The sequence below is a fragment of the Ursus americanus genome, unplaced genomic scaffold (genome assembly GCF_024610735.1).
Source record: "Ursus americanus isolate L20-20 unplaced genomic scaffold, mUrsAme1.1.p SCAF_118, whole genome shotgun sequence".
Lineage (NCBI taxonomy): Eukaryota > Metazoa > Chordata > Mammalia > Carnivora > Ursidae > Ursus > Ursus americanus.
This window is the reverse complement of record NW_028273700.1, coordinates 49734-68021: the sequence shown is the minus strand read 5'-3', so window position 1 is coordinate 68021 and position 18288 is coordinate 49734. Positions and strand designations below refer to the sequence as shown.

Here is an 18288-nt window from a genome sequence, read left to right as displayed (position 1 = left end):
GTAATAAATCCCACTTGGTCATGGTGAATAATCCTTTTAATGTCCTGTTGGATCGTATTGGCTAGTATCTTGGTGAGAATTTTGGCATCCATGTTCATCAGGGATATTGGTCTGTAATTCTCCTTTTTGGTGGGATCTTTGTCTGGTTTTGGGATCAGGGTAGTGCTGGCTTCATAGAGTTTGGAAGTTTCCCTTCCATTTCTATTTTTTGAAACAACGTCAGAAGAATAGGTATTAGTTCTTTAAATGTTTGGCCATCCAGCCTTGGACTCGTGTTTGTTGGGAGGTTTTTGATTAGTGATTCAATTACCTTGCTGGTTATGGGTCTGTTTAGGTTTTCCATTTCTTCCTGTTTCAGTTTTGGTAGTTTATATTTCTAGGAACATGTCCATTTCTTCCATTTGCCTAATTTGTCAGCATATGGTTGCTCATAATGTATTCTTACAATTGTTTGTATTTTTGTGTTGGTTGTGGTCTCTCCTCTTTCATTCAATTTTATTAATTTGGCTCCTTTCTCTTTTCTTTTTGAGAAGTCTGGCCAGGGGTTTATCAATCTTATTAATTCTTTCAGAGAACCAGCTCCTAGTTTCGTTGCTCTGTTCCGCTATTCTTTTGGTTTCTACTTCATTGATTTCTGCCCTGATTGTTATTAATTCTCATCTTCTGCTTGGTTTAGGCTTCATTTGCTGTTCATTCTCTAGCTCCCTTTAGGTGTATGGTTAGGTTGTATATGTGAGACTTTCCTTGTTTCTTGAGAAAGGCTTGTATTGCTATGTACTTCCCTCTTAGGGCTGCCATTGCTACATCCCAAAGGTTTTGAACAGTTGTGTTTTCATTTTCATTTGTTTCCATGCATTTTTTAAATTCTTGTTTAATTTTCTGGTTGACCCATTCAAGTGGGTCAAGTATTTGAGTTCCTTCCAAATTTCCTCCTGTGATTGAGTTCAAATTTCAAAGCATTGTGGTCTGAAAATATGCAGAGAATAATCTCAGTCTTTTGGTACCAATTGAGACCTGATTTGTGACCCAGTATGTGAGCTATTCTGGAGAATGTTCCGTGTGCACTCAAGAAGAATGTGTATTCTGTTGCTTTAGGAGGGATGTTCTGAATATATCTGTGAAGTCCATCTGGTCACTGTGTCATTCAAGGCCCTCGTTTTCTTGTTGATCTTCTGCTTAGATGATCTGTCCATTGCTGTGAGTGGGATGTTAAAGTCCTTACTCTAACTGCATTATTGTCAATGAGTTTCTTGAATTTTGTTATTAATTGGTTTATATAATTGGTTGCTCCCAAGTTAGGAGCATAAATATTTACAGTTGTTAGCTCTTCTTGTTGCATAGACCCTTTGAGTGTGATATAGTGTCCTCCTTCATCTCTTATTACAGTCTTTGGTTTGAAATATAATTTGTCTGATAGAAGGATTACTGCCCCAGCTTTTTTTTCATCTCCATTATAGCATGATAAATGGTTCTCCACCCCCTCACTTTTAATCTGGAGGTGTCTTTGGGTCTAAAATGAGTCTCAGTAGACAGCTTATCAGTGGGTCTGGCTTTTTGATCCAATCTGATACTCTTTGTCTTTTGATTGGAGCATTTTAGCCCATTTACATTCAGACTAACTATCGAAAGATATGAATTTAGTGCCATTGTATAACCTGTAAAGTCACTGTTCTGTATATTGTCTCTGCTCCTTTCTGGTCTGTGTTACTTTTAGGCTCTCTCTTTGCTTACAGAATCCCTTTTAATATTTCTTGCAGGGCTGGTTTAGTGATCACAGATTCTTTTAGCTTCTGTTTGTCCTGGAAGTGCTTTATCTCTCCTTCTATTCTGAATGACAGCCTTGCTGGGTAAAGTATTCTTGGCTGCATATTTTTCTCATTTTGCACCCTGAATATATCATGCCAGTCCTTTCTGGCCTGCCAGGTCTCTGTGGATAGGTCTGCTGCCAGCCTTATGTTTCTACCTCTGTAGGTTAAGGGCCTGTTGTCCTGAGCTGCTGTCAGGATTTTCTCTTTGTCTCTGAAATTTGCAACCTTCACTGTTAATATATCAAGGTGTTGACCTATTTTTATTGACTTTGAGAGGGGTTTTCTGTGCCTCTTGGACTTGAATGCCTGTTTCCTTCCAGATTAGGGAAGTTCCAAGCTGTAATTTGCTCATATATACCTTCTGCCTTCTCTTTCCTCTTCCTCTGGAACCCCAATTATTCTAATATTGTTTCACTTTATGGTATCGCTGATCTCTTGAGTTCTCCCCTTGTGATCCAGTAGTTGTTTATCTCTTTACCTCAGTTTCTTTATTCTCCATCATTTTATCTTCCATCACTGATTCTCTCTTCTGCCTTATTTACCTTAGTAGTTAGAGCCTCCATTTTTTATTGCATCTCAGTAAAACCCTTTTTGATTTCGACCCAATTAGATTTTAGTTTATTTTTCCAGAAGGGGATTCTCTAGTGTCTTCTGTGCTTTTTTGAAACCCAGCTAGTATCTTTATAATCGTTATTTTGAATTCTAGCTCTGACATTTTACTAATATCCACGTTTGTTAAGTCTCTGGCAGTTAGTACTGCCTCTTGTTCTTTTTTCTGGGGTGAGTTATTCTGTCTTGTCATTTTGCCAAAGAAGAATAGATGGATGAGAGAACAAAATACAAAAATATGAACCATGACTCCAGCAAAATATACAGTAAAGAAATCAGAAGAGATCAGTAACCAAAAAAGAAAAAAAAAAAGGAAAAAAAGAGAATATGATCAAACAGGTGGATAGAGCAGGGTAACATACTAGGTCCTGGGTGTATTTTGGTCTGTTAGAAGAAACTAGATCCCAAATGGTAAAGAAAGAAAAACTTCTACATATACAAAAATAAAATTAAATACAATAAAAGGAAGCCAAAAATGAAGAATATGTATATATATGTATATAAAATGTAAACATAAAAATGAAAATTAAACAAGACTTAAAAAAAGAGTTGAAAACGTAAGAAACTAGTTGAGGAAAAAAGTAAGAAATTTGAAACTGAAAGACTAAAGAATCATGAGAAAAAAATCTCAAATTCTATATACTGTTTTCCTCTAGTTCTGGAGTTTTGCAGTTCTGTGTGAATGGTAAACTTGGTATTAGCTGGATGTTCCTGCTGGTCTTCTGGGGGCGGGGCCTGTTGTGCTAATTCTCAGGTACTTTGCCTGGACATAGTCGCACCACCCTTGGGAGGGCTCAGTGTAAGTGGCTCAGGATTGTTCTATGTGGCTTTTGTTCGCTGAAGGCCTTCCACACCACTTTAGAGGATGAAAATAAAAATGGTGGCATCCCGTTCTCCAGCCCCAGAGCTGAATGATCCCTGCCCTCACTCTTCAGTGTGCCCTCAGGGAAAAGCAGTCAATCAGTTTTGTCTCCCTGGTTTCCATCCACACTCTGTGGTCACCCAGCCTGTGACCAAGCATTTTTATCTCAGGCACTAACCCCTTTTTGGATCTCCAAACCTGCAGATTCCCGTGGTGCTCACCCACACCACTCCTTCCTGGCGGAAGGAGGAAGGTCTTGCTGTGGTTCTGCTCCTTGCTGGGCCCCTGCTCAGAGAGTGGTCACCTGATCATGCAGTTGCTGGTTTATGGCAAAACCGAGCTGAAAGCCCACTCCTGGGCTTGCTGATTGCAGCCGGCTTCCCCTTTCTAATGCTTTTGATCTCTGCCACACTCATGCACTCCTGTTCTTTCTGTGACCTGGGGATCCTGAGACCACACTGTCCCACCTAGGACTCTGCCCCACTTCGCCACCTGAGTGCCTTTCAGGCAGGGGTGTCCCTCACAGAAACGGACTTCTAACAGTTCCAATTTTGCAGTCCCTGCTATATCACTTTCTAATAGCTGGCTGATTGAGGCCCCCTCCCCCCACGGTTTATTTTCCGATATGTTGGTTCACATTCACTTCTCCATACCTCTACTTTGCAAAAAGTGGTTGCTCTTCTATTTGTAGAATTGCAGCAATTCTTTCCTTATATCTCAGGCTGAGTTCACAGGTATTCAGAATGATTTGATAGCTATCTAGCTGAATTCCAGGTACCAGATGAAATTAAGGTCCCCTGCTTCTCCGCTATCGTCCTCCTTGGCCTCCTGTGATGTGTTTGTCTGATTTTGATATCAGTAAAACTGGCCTCATAGGATGAGTTGAGAAGTGTTCCCTCCACTTCTATTTTGGAAGAGTTTTTGAAAAATTGGTATTAATTCTTCTTGAAACGTTTGGTAGAATTCACCTTTGAAGTGATCTGGGCATGGGCTTCACCTTGTGCAAAGATTGAAAAGCATAGATTCAGAGTTTCCAGTCCAAGATGGCGATGTGGGAGGATCCTGATCTCACCTCCTCCATGGAACACACAAAATTACACCTATTTACGAGCAATTCCTCCTGAGGAGGACCTGAGGGCCAACTGAACAGCTTCTGCACAACAAAAGATAGAATAGCAAAGCAACAGCAGGAGAAATGGAGACACAGTAATGAAGGGAACCCCTACCCCAGATGTTGACTGCAGTGGTGAGGGATAGTACTGAGGGACTGGGAGCACAGTCATCTGTCCTTGGGCACAGAAAAAACGCCATGGTTTAAAAAAGAAACTAGCTCATAAAATAGAACTAGAACTCCAGCAAACAACAATAGCTTCTGGAACTCTCTGGGTCAGAGGGACTGGTGAATGACATGGTTTTATGCTCCCCCTTCCCCTTGAAAGCACTGACTTGATCACAGTCTGGACACCATAGCCAGTTTGAGGTTTCAGTGAGCCCCAAGTCCCTTACCTCACATCAGCCCTGAACTCCTGGGCCACAGAAAAAACAGTTTAAAAGAGCAATCAGCATATAAAAGAGCCAGCACTAAAACTCCACCAAATGGTGAGGGAGCTGCTGGAACACTCTCTGGGTGGGAGAGGCTGACAGACATGGTCTCTTCTCCCCATTCCACCTTGGAAGCACAGTCTTGGCACCAAAATTGGTCTGCTTTGCTTCAGTGGCCCCAGGCCTCGAGCCCACACCAGCCCCAGCCATCCCATCAAAGTGGCCACAGAGCGGTGCATGGTGGGATACCCCTGGTTAGTGCTCAGTACAGCTCCAGCTGTTGTGCCCAGGTGACACAGGCACAAGGCATCCCAGAACACTCCAGGATCACACCAGTTTGGCTTCAGATGGCTTGCTAGGGAACCTCCAATGCAGAGTGCTCTGGAACCTCCTATCTAATGTGTGCCTTGGATCCAGCTGCCCACCAGGGCATCCCTGTGTGGAGCATCCCATAACACCCCTGTCTATTGCCAGCCTCAGCTCCATTCACCCCGGCAAGGCACCCACTACGTCAGGCACCCCAGGACATCCCAGCTTGTACCCATTTCAGCTTCAGCTGTCCTGCCAGGGCACACTTTGTGGGGAGAGCCAAGGGACCACACCAGTCCATGTCTGCTTCAGCTTTAGCTGTCCTGCCGGGGTGCCCCCCACATGGAGCACCCCAAGACCCCCTGACACATACCTTGCCGTGGTTCCAGTTGTCCTTTCAGACTCCTGTGCAGAGTCCTGGAAAACCTGGTTTATAGCCACTTCAGCTTCAGCCATCCTGCTAAGATGCCCTCTGTTCATAGATCCCCAGGACCCCCCAGCCTGCATGCACTTCAACTTCAGCTAATCCTGTCAAGGCACCTTCTGTATGGAGAGCCCGGGGACCTTCTGGCCCACACACAGCCTCAGCTCCAGCTACCTTGCCAGGGCACCTCCACATGGAAAACTTGAAATACCCTGGATAGCACCCACCTGCTGTGTGGAGAGCCCAGGGACTATACTGACCTGTACCCACCTCAAGCTTTAGCTTTCCTGCCAGGTCACCCACTGTGTGGAGAGCCCTGGGACCCCCAACCCATGCCAGCCACAGCTCCAGCCAGCCAGCAGAAATCACCAAGCATACACAGTCTACACAGGGGACAACCAGACACAAGACCATTCCTTCAATTTTAGAAGTAGCTGTTCCGCCTGATCCATAGAGACAAAACATAGAAAGTTAAACTAAATGGGCACGCAAGGCAACATGCTCCAAAAGAAATGGGACAAAACATCAGTAAAATAACTAAATGAAATGGAGATAAACAATATGCCTGATAAAATATTTAAAGTAATGATTGTAAAGATGCTCACTGGTCTGAAGATAAGAGTGGAAGAATTCAGTGAAACCTTTAATAAAGAGATATAAAATATAAAAAAGGACCAATCAGTTGAAGAATACAATAACCGCAATAAAAAATACTCGAGGGGGAATCAACAGTAGATTAGTGGATGCAGAAGAACATATCAGTGATCTGGAAGACTGGGTAATGGAAAGCACCCAAACCAAATAGCAAAAAGAGAAAAGAATAATTTGAGAATGTGGGGATAGGTTCAGGGATCTCTTGGACAACATCAAGCAAACACATGTTTACATTATAGGGATCCCAGAAGAAGAAGAGAGCGAATGGGACAGAGGAAATAATAGTTGAATACTTCAGTAATCTAGGGAAGGAAATAGACACCCAGTTTCAAGAAGCACCAGAGAATTCCAAAGAAGATGAACTGAACAAAGTCCACACCATGACACATAATAATTAAAATTTCAAAGATTAAAGATAAAGAGAGAATTTTAAAGGCAATAAGAGAAGCAAAAACTTAGCTACAAGAGAAACCCTATTTTTTGGGAGAAACTTTGCAGGTCAGAAGGGAATGGAATGATATATTAAAAGTGCTGAAAGGAAACAAAAAACCTACAACCAGAAATACTCTATCTTTTGAGGTTATCATTCATAATCAAGGAGAGAGAATGAATTTCCCAGACAAATAAAAGTTAAATGAGTTTATCACCACTAAACCAACCTTACAAGAAATGTTAAAGGGACTTCTCTAAGTGGAAAAGAAAAGGCCATAAGTAGACATAAGAAAATTGCAAATAAAAAGATGTAAAATATGACAGCATATACATAAAATGTGGAGGAGGGATTAAAAAAAGTTTTTTTTGGAATGTGTTTGAACTTAAATGACCATCAACTTAATATAGACTGCTATATACTTAGGATGTTATATATGAAACTCATGGTAACCACAAACTCAAAACCTGTAAGAGGTACACAAAAAATAGTAAGCCACCCATAACAGTACAGAATCTCATTAATCACAAAGAGCAAGAGAAGAAGAGAGGAAGAGAGAAGAGCTACAAAATGAACCTGAAAACAATTAATAAAATGGCAATAAGTATATACTTATGAATAATTACTTCAATTGTAAATGGCCTACGTTCTCCAGTCAAAAGATACAGGGTGGTAGAATGGATTAATAAAACACAAGACCCATTTTTATGCTGTCTACCAGAGACTCACCACAGACCTAAAGATACAGTGTGAAAGTGAAGGGATGAGAAAACACCATGAAAATGGAAGCGGGGAAACAAAGGCCTGGGTAGCAATACTTGTGTCAGACAAAGTAGGCTTTAAAATAATGACTGGCAGAACAAACTCCACCACTAAAGGCAGAGAAGAGACCACATTGAAGAGGATAGGGAGGGGGGAGATGTGGTGGGGAGTGAAATGGACCACAGCAATCTGTGGTGGGTGGGGGAGGGAGCCATGGGTGTGAAGCAGAGAGAATAAAAGACCATCACACCAGGAAGCCTGCATGGGGAAGACAAATCCACATAACATTTGGCTTTGAAAGCTAGAAGGGCCAAATTTCATGAGTTCTCATAACCAGCGAGACTTAAAAGGCCTGGAATTTTAAAAAGCGGGGCTCTGTTCTGGAAGAGCCTGGAAGGTAAGAGGAAACTGAGTCCCTTCCCCCCCCCTTAAAGAGTCAACACAATGAACAGCCTGTGGAGATGCAGCACAGAAGCAACAGTTTGGAAAATGCCTGGGACATATGGGAGGGAGAGTAGTTTACTCATTTCAGAATGTGTCCCAGAGAAGCAGATGGCTGACAGGCTTTTCCAGGAACAAAGTAGCTGGCAGGCACCATCTTCCATCCCCACACCCCAGCATAAACACGTGGCACCTGGGAGAACCAGTGGCTAGAGGAAACAGAGAAGTGAATTAGTGACCTGGAAGACAGAGTAATGGGAAATAATCAGGCTGAGCAGCTGAGTGAAAAAAGGTTATGCAAAATGAGAATAGTCTTAGGGAACTCAGTGACTCCATCAAGCATAATATTCACATTATAGGGATCCCAGAAGAAGGGGTAGAAAATATATTTGAAGAAATAATAGCTGAAAACTTTCCTAATCTGGGGAAGGAAACATATCCAGATGCAGGAGGCACAGAGATCCCCCCAAAAAATCATCCTAAGGAGGTCCACACCAAGACACAAAGTAGTGATAAAGAGAGTTTTAAAAGCAGCAGGAGAACAGAAGACCGTTACAAGGAAAACCCTATAAGTGTATCAGCTGATTTTTCAGCTGAAACTTTGCAGGCCAGATGGGTGTGGCATGAAAAATTCAAGGGGCTGAAAAGAAAAAATCTGCAGCCAAGAATACTCTGTTTAGCAAGGCTATCATTCAGAATAGGAGAGAGAAAGTCTCCCAGAAACAAAAGCTGAAGGAGTTCATGACCACTAAACCAGCCCTATAAGAAATATTAAAGTGGACTCTCTGAGTGGAAAGGAAGGATCGTAATTAACAGTAGGAAAAGTAGGAAACACAAAGGCAGTAAAAAAAAAAAAGTATATCTGTAAAAATCAGTCGAGATTCACAAAATAAAAGGATGTACTATATGATATATACGTAAAACATGGGGGAGGGAAGAGGAGTGGAGAATGGGTTCACACTTAAATGACCATGAACTTCATATAGACTGCTATATGTAGAAGATATTGTATACAAACCTAACGGCAACCACAAATCAAAAACCAGTAATAGATATGCAAAGAATAAAGAGAAAGGAATCCAAGTACATCACTAAGGAAAGCCAGCCAACTATGAAAGACAGAAAGAGGATCAGAGAACTAGAAAAACAACCACGAAACAAGTACCAAAATGGCAATAAGTACATATCTATCAATGATTACTTTTAATGTAAATGGACTAAAATTCCAATCAAAAGATCTAGGGAGACAGCATGGATAATAAAATAAGAACCATCTATATGCTGCCTGTAAGAGACTCATTTCAGACCTAAAGATACCTACAGATTGAAAGTGAGGGGATGGAGAAACATTTATTATGCAAATGGAGGTCTAAAGAAAGCCAGAGTAGTAATACTTATATCAGAAAAACTAGACTTTAAAACAGAGACTGTAACAAGAGACAAAGAAGGACACTATATAATAATAGAGGGGAAAACCCAATAAGAAGATACAACAATTATAAACATTTATGCACCCAACATGGGAGCACCTGAATACATAAAACATAAAGGAACTAATTGGTAGTAATACAATAATAGTAGGGAACTTTAACACCCCACTTATATCAATGGACACATCATCCATTCAGAAAGTCAACAAGAAAACAGTGGCTTTGAATGACACACTGGAACAAACGGATTTAACAGAGATATTCAGAACACTCCATCCGAAAACAGCAGAATACACATCCTTTTCAAGTGCACAGGGAACATTCTCCAGAATAGATCACATATTAGGCCACAAAACAAGTCTCAACAAATTAAAAAAGATCAAAGTCATACCTTGTATCTTTTTTGACCACAAAGCTATGGAAGTAGAAATCAACTGCAAGGAAAAACATGGAGGTTAAATGACATGTTACTAAATAATGGGCCAACCAAGAAGTCAAAGAAGAAATCAGAAATTACATGGAGAGAAATGCAAGTGAAAATAAAATGGTCCAAAATCTTTGGGATGCAGTAAAAGCAGTTTAAGAAAGAAATTTATAGCAATATAGGCCTACCTCAAGAAGCAAGAAAAATCTCAAACAACCTAACCTTACACCTAAAGGAGCTAGTGAAAGAGCAAACAAAACCCATAACCTGCAGAAGGAAGGAAATAAGGAGTAGAGCAGAAATAAATGAAGTGGAAAGTTAAAAACAATAGAACAAATCAAAGAAACGAGCAGTTTCTTAGAAAATAGTGGGTGCAAATAATCAGAAATGGAGGAGAAGAAATGACACCACAGAAATACAAATAATCGTAAGAGAATATTATGAAAAATTATATGCCAACAAACTGGGCGATCTGGAAGAAATGGACAGATTCCTAGAAACAATCTACCAAAACTGAAGCAGAAGGAAATCAAGGGACACCTGGGTGGCGCAGTCGTTATGCGTCTGCTTTCGGCTCAGGGCATGATCCGGGCGTTCTGGGATCGAGCCCCACATCAGGCTCCTCTGCTATGAGCCTGCTTCTTCCTCTCCCACTCCCCCTGCTTGTGTTCCCTCTCTAGCTGGCTGTCTCTATCTTTGTCAAATAAATAAAATCTTTTTTAAAAAAAGAAGGAAATCAAAAATTTGAACAGACCAGCAGTGAAGTTGAATCAGTAATGAAAAAACTCCCAACAGCCTATCCCATTCCCCCACCCCCCCTCCCCTCTGGTGATGGGTAGTAAGGAGGGCATGTATTGCATGGTGCACTGGGTGTTATACGCAACTAATGAATCATCGAACTTTACATCAAAAACCAGGGATGTACTGTATGGTGACTAACATAATATAATAAAAAAACATTAAGGAAAAAAAAACTCCCAACAGACAAAAGTCCAGGACCAGACAGCTTCACAGGGGAATTCTACCAAACATTTAAAGAAGAGTTAACAGCTATTCTTCTAGAACTTTTCCAAAATATAAAACAGGAAGGAACAATTCTAAATTCATTCTATGAGGCCAGAATTACCCTGATACAAAATGAGATAAACAGATAAAGACACCATAAAAAAAAGAGAACTACAGGCCAATATCTCTCATGAACATAGATGAAAAAGTCCTCAACAAAATACTAGCAAACCAAATCCAACAATAACATTAAAAAAAAATTCACCACACACAAGTGGGATTTATTTCTGGGCTGCAGGGGTGGTCAGTATTCACAAATGAATTAATGTGCTGCATCATATCAAGAGGAGAAAAGATAAAAACCATATTATCATTTCAAAGGATGCAGAAAAAGCATTTGAAAAATAACATCCATTCATGATAGAACCCCCAACAAATTAGTTTTAGAGGGAACATACTTCAACATTATATGTGAAAACCCCACAGCTAGCATCATCCTCAAAGGCGAAAAATTAAGAGCTTCACCCCTAAGGTCAGGAATAAAACAAGGATGTCCACTTTTACCACTTTCTTCAGCATAGTAGTGGAAGTCCTAAACACAGCAATCAGACAACAAAATGACATAAAAGGCATCCAAATCAGTAAGGAAGAAGCCAAACTTTCACTCTTTGCAGATGGCAAAATATTATATATAGGAAATCCTAAAGACTAGTAGAACTGATAAATTAATTTAGTAAAGTTTCAAGATACAAAATTGATGTGTAGAAATCTGTTGCCTTTTTGTACATTAATATTGAAGCAGCAACAAGAAAACAATCCTTTTTACAATTGCACCAAACATAATAAAATCCCTCGTAATAAACTGAACAAAAGAGGTGAAAGACCTGTACTCTGAAAACTATAAAACATTGATGAAAGAAATTGAAGATGACATGAAGAAATTGAAAGACATTCCATGCTTATGAATTGGAAGAACAAATATTGTTAAAATGTCTATAATACCCAAAGCAATGTATAGATTTAATGCAATCCCTATCAAAATACCGATAGCATTTTTCACAGGAGTAGAACAACCAGTCCTAAAATTTGTGTGGAACCACAAAAGACCCTGAATAACCAAAGAAATCTTGAAAAATAAAAACAAAACTGGAGGCATCTCAATTCCAGACTTCAAGTTATATTACAGAGCTGTAGTGATCAAAACAATATGGTACTGGCACAAAAATAGACATACAGATCAATGGAACAGAATAGAGAGCCCAGAAATAAACCCACAGTTATATGGTCAATTAATCTTTGACAGAGGAGGCAAGGATATGCAATGAGGAAAAAGTCTCTTCGGCAAGTGGTGGGCAAACTGGACCTCTTCCCTACACCACACACAAAAGTAAACTAAGATGGATTAAGGACTTTAATGTGAGACCTGAAACTATAAAAATCCTAGAGGAGAGCACAGGCAGTATGTTCTCTGACATTGACCCTAGTGACATCTTTCTAGAAATGTCTCCTGAGGCAAGGGAAACAAAAGCAAGAATAAACTATTGGGACTTCATCAAAATAAAAAGCTTCTGCACAGAGAAGGAAACAACAAAACTGAAAGACAGCTTACTGAATGAAAGAAGATATTTGCAAATGACATATCTGTTAAAGGGTTTGTTCCAAAATATATAAAGAACTTCTAGAACTCAACACCAAAAAACCCCCAGGTATTCCAGTTAAAAAATGGGCTGAAGACACAAACAGACTTTTCTCTAAAGAAGACATCCAGATGGCCAACAGACACCTGAAATGATCTCAACATCACTTATCATCAGGGAAATGTGAATCAAACTACAGTGAGATATCACCTAACACAAGTTGCAATGGCTAAAATAAAAAACACAAAGTGTTGGTGAGGGTGTGGATAAAGAGGAAGCCCTTTGCCCTGTTGGTGGGAATGCAAACGTGCAACCACTGTGGAAAACAGTATGGAGGATTCTCAAAAAGTTAAGAATATAACTACTCTATTATCCTTAATTGCACTGCTGTGTATTTACCCAAATAATATAAAGCACCAATTTAAAGGGATATATATGCATGCCTATGTTTATAGCAACATTATTTACAATAGCCAAGCTATGGGAGCAGCCCAAGTGTCCATCAATAGATGAATGCATAAAGGTGTTATACAGACGTGCGCGCGCGCGCACACACACACACACAGGAATATTATTCAGCCATAAAAAAGAATGAAATTTTGCCATTTGCAATAACATGGATCAATCCAGAGAGTATAATGCTAAGCAAAATATGCCAGAGAGGGACAGATACCATATGATTTCACTCATATGTGGAATTAATAAAACAAATGAACAAAGAGAAAAAAGGAGACAAACCAAAGAACATAATCTGAACTGTAGTGAACAGATGACTACTAGCAGGGAGGTGGATGGTGGGGTGTGAAACAGGTGAAGAGGATTAAGAGTATACTTATCTTGATGAGCACTGAGTAATATATGGAACTGTTGAAACACTGTATTGTACACCTGAAACTAATATAACACTGTATTATCTATACTGGCATTAAATTTTTTTAATTTAAAAAATAAAAAAAGAGAAAGGACCCAAATAAAATCAGAAATGAAAGAGAATAACTGACACCACAGAAATAAAAAGATTACAGTAGAGTACTACAAAAAAAAATACATGCCAAGAAATTGGACAACCTAGAAGAAATGAGTAAATTCTAGAAACACATTCCAAAATTCCAAAACTGAATTAGGAAGAAATAGAAAATCTGAACAGACCAAGTATGAGTAAGAAAATTGAATCAGTGGTCAGAAACCTACCAAAAATTAAAAATTCAGGACCATATGGATTCACGTGGGAATTCTACCAAACATTTAAAGAAGAGTTAATATCCATTCTCTTCAAAGTACTCCAAAAAATAGAAAAGGAAGGAAATCTTCCAGATACTTCTACAAGGCCAGCATTACCCTGATACCAAAACCAAAGACATCACAAAAAAAGAAAATAGGCCAATATCTGTGATGAACATAGATTCAAAAATCTTCAACAAAATAATAGTAAACCACATCCAACAATACATTAAAAGGATCATTACCACTATCAAGTGGGATTGATTCTGGGGATACAAGTATGGTAATATATTTATAGATCAGTCAGCATGATATACCACATCAATAAAACAACAGATAAAAATCATATGGTCATTTCAAAAGATGCAGAAGAAGCATTTGACAAAATTCAGTATCCATTCACTATAAAACTCTCAACAAAGTGGTTTTAGAGGGAACATACCTCAACATAATAAAAGCATATATGACAAACCCATAGCTAACATCATGCTTACTGGTGAAAATCGCAGCACTTTAAGATCAGGAACAAGACAAGAATGTCCACTCTCACCGCCTTTTTTTAAAGTTGATTTATTTATTTTAGAGAGCGAGAGAGAGAAGGGGCAGAGGCAGAGGGAGAATCTCAGACTCAGTGCTGAGCACCAAACCCAATGTGGGGCTTGATCTCAAAACCCTGATATGATGACCTAAGCTGAAACCAAAAGTTGGATGCTTAACTGAATGTGCCACCCTGGTGCCCCCACTCTCACCACTTTTATTCAACAGAGTACTACGATCAGATAACAAAAGAAAAAACATGAGGCATCCATATTGGTGAGGAAGAAGTTAAGCGCTATCTCTGCAGATGACATGATACTATACATAGAAAACCCTAAGGACTCCACTAAAATGTACTGGAAGTAATAAAATACAGTAACATTGCAGGATACAGTTAATTTGCAGTTGTGCCAAAAAAATAAAATAACTAGGAATAAACTTGCCCAAGGAGGTGAAAGACTTGTACTCTGAAAACTATAAAACATTCATGAAAGAACTTGAAGATAACACAAGCAAACAAAGATATTATTCCATGCTTATGGGTTGGAAGAATTAATATTGTTAAAATGTCCATACCACTCAAAGCAATCTACAGATTCAACACAATCCCTATCAAAATACCAATAGTATTTTTCACAGAATTAGAACAAGTGATACTAAAATTTGTATGGAACCACAAAAGACTCTGAATAGCCAAAGCAATCTTAAGTAGTACAAATCCCAGATTTCAAGATATATTACAAAGCTATAGTAATCAAAACAGCATGGTACTGGCACAAAAATAGACACATAGATCAATGGAACAAAATAGCTCAGAAATAAACCCACACTTATGTGACCAATTAATCAATGACGAAGGCAAGACATAACGATGAGGAAAAGACAGTCTCTTCAAGAAATGGTGTTGGGAAAAGTGGACAGGTACATGCAAAAGAATGAAACTGGACCACTTTTTTTAACCATACATAAAAAGTAAACAAAAAGGATTAAGGAACTAAATGTGAGACCTGAAACCGTAAAAATCCTAAAAGAGAACACCAGCAGTAATTTCTTTTGACATTGGCCTTAGCGCCATTTTTCTAGATATGTCTCCTGAGGCAAGGGAAATAACAAAAATAAACTATTGGGACTACATCAAAATAAAAAGCTTTTTGCACAGTGAAGGAAACCATCAACAAAACTAAAAGGCAAGCTACAGAATGGGAGAAGAGTTTTGCAGATGATATCTGATAAGGGCTTAATAATCTAAAATATTTAAAGAATTTATGTAAACACCAAGAAAACAAATAATCTGATTAAAAAATGGGCAGAAGACATCGAGATGGCCAACAGACCCATGAAAAGATGCTCAACATCACTCATTATCAGGGAAATGCAAATCAGAACTACAACAAGATATTACCTTACACCAATGAGAATGGCTAACATCAAAAGGACAAGAAATAACAAGTATCTGTGAGGATGTGGAGAAAAACCCTCATGCAGCATTTGTGGATATGTAAACTAGTAACAGCCATTGTCCAAACTATGGAGGTTCCTCAGAAAATTAAAAATGGAAATACCGTATGATGCAATAACTGCACTACAGAGTGTTTGCCCAAAGAAAATGAAAACACTAATTGGAAAAGATATATGCATACTTAGGTTTATTGCAGCATTATTTACAGTAGGAAAGATATAGAAGCAACCTAAGTGTCCATTGATAGATGAATGGATAGAGAAGATGTAGTATGTACATGTAATGGAATATGACACAGCTATAAAAATGATTATCTTGCCATTTGTGACTACATGGATGGACCTAGAGAGTATTATGCTAAGCTCAATAAGTCAGTTAGAAAAAGACAAATACCATATGATTTCAGTCATATGTGGAATCTAAACAACAAATGAACATACAAAAAAAAGCAGAGGGGCACCTGGATGGCTCAGTTGGTTAAGCGTCTGCCTTCAGCTCAGGTCATGTTCTTGCGGTCCTGGGATTAAGCCCTGTGTTGGCCTCCCTGCTCAGCAGGGAGTCTGCTTCTCCCTCTCTCTCTGCCCCTCTCCGCACTTGTGCTCTCTGTCTCTCAAATAAATAAAATCTTTTTTTAAAAAAAGCAGAAATAAACCCATAAGTACAGAGAACAAACAGATGGTTGCCAGAGGGGAGGGTAGCGGGGGATGGACAAGATGGGTGAAGGAGAGGGGGAGATACAGGCTTTCAGTTATGGAAATTAATAAGTTACAAGGATGAAAGGTAGAGATAGTCAATGATAGCACTGTATGGTGACAGATGGTAGCTACATTTGTGGTAGGCATAGCATAACATAAAGAAGTTGAATCACTGTGTGGTGTACCCGAAACTAATGTAACATTGTGTCAACTATACTCAAATCTTAAAAAATTATAATTATTCAATCTATTCATTGTAATTATTCAGATTTCCTATTCCTTCTTGAGTCTGTTTTGGTGTTTTATGTCTTTCTAGGAATTTATCCATTTCATCTAAGTTATCTAATGCATTGACATACTCTTGTTCATAGTATTTTCTTAGGATCCCTTTCATTTCTGTGAAGTTGATAGTGATTATTTCAGTAATTTGAGTTGTCTGTCTTTTTTTTCTTGGTCAGTTTGTGCAAGGTTTTGTCAATTTTGTTCATCTTTTCCAAAAACCTGTTTCTGGTTTCACTGATTTTTCTCTAGTGTTTTCTGTTCTGTATTTTTTTTCCTCTGATTTTTATTTCCTTCCTTCCGTTAGCTTTGGATTTAGTATGCTCTTCTTTTTCCCGTTCATTAAGGTAGAAAGTTATTAGTATGAAATCTTTTTTTCTTAGCTTGCTCAGGCTACTATAAAAAATTACTGTAGACTGGATAGTTTAAATAACAGAAATTCATTTTCTCACAATTCTGGAGGCTTGAAGTCCAAGATCAAGGTGCCTGCCTAGTCAGATTCTGGTGAGAACTCTCTTGCCAGATTGCAGAAGGCCCCTCTCACTATGTCCTCACATGGTAGGAAGCAAGACAGAGAGTAAACTCTCTGTTTTCTCTTCTTACTAGTACACTAATTTCAACCATAAACCGTCATGGCCTCATCTAAACCTAATGATATCCTAAAGTCTCCCATCTCCACATACCATCACATTAGGGGTTAGGGCTTCAATATATGAATTTCAGAGGGATACATTTCAGTCTATAACATCTTTCTACTCTTTAATGTAAGTGTTTACTGCTATAATTTTCTTCTATGCACTGCTTTTGCTTCATCCCATAAGTTACCTTCTGCTACTGATTTCTACTATCATTCCATTGTTAAGTCCAATAGCTGAGCCCACCCCCACCAAAGTAAGTTTCCAGCCTCTGCTCTTTTTCCTGTATATTGATCACAGTTTCCTGTTTTTTTTTCCCATTATCTCATAATTTTTTGTTGAAAACTAGATGTTTTAGGTAATGTATTATAGCAACTCTGGGTACTGATTCCCATCCTCTGGGGTTGGTTGTTTGGTTATTTGCTTAGTGACTGGGCTGGACTTTTTCTTTGAACTTTGGTTTCCCCACAGTGTGCAGTCTCTAATGTCATTTCTCAGAGGGAATAGCCTTGAGCATGTGTAGTCACACTGGAGTGACACAACTGTCTTTGAGTATCTCTTCTCCTAATCTCCCTGTCAAGCTTCTAGCTTGTCTGCCTCTGTTGGTGTCACACCCAGATGTTAGCCTCCACAAACTGCAAGCTAATTGCTGTATTTTTTGGTAACAGTTCCCCCAGACATAAGTTGATCCAGTGTAATCTGATAGAGCTTCTAATAGAACTTCTGCCCTATGTGTAGAGCTAGGTGAAGGAAAGGAACCTCAGACCTATCAGGCAGGCCTTGTGGGAATAGAGCTTCTGCGTCAGGGAGCTAGAGTTAGGATGGAATGGGAGGAGAAATGTTAATGACTTTTCCCTGCTGGGGAGAAAGCATAGCTTTTGACTGGGACCTAGAGGGAAAGAGCCTCCAGGCTTTAGCTGCCTGGAGTAGAGCTTCTGTCTCAGCTGAGGGATGGAGCAGGTCATGCCTCAAATGCCATAGACTCACTGTTCTTACTAAGAGTTAGATAATTTTCTTATATATGTTTCTCCATTTGCTGTATGCCCTTAGGACATTCATAGTTTTCAGAGACTTTAAATAGTTGTGGCTTTTGTTTTCATAATTTTTCAGGTTATAGTTATTTTG

At 39.1% G+C, this 18288-nt stretch overlaps 1 protein-coding gene across 2 annotated transcripts in view; it reads left to right on the top strand.

Annotated features, from left to right (window-relative positions):
• The window catches only part of VAMP7 (vesicle associated membrane protein 7), a 61925-nt gene that overhangs the window by 34138 nt on the left and 9499 nt on the right, over nt 1–18288 (top strand). The gene's annotated exons all lie outside the window — the stretch shown is intronic.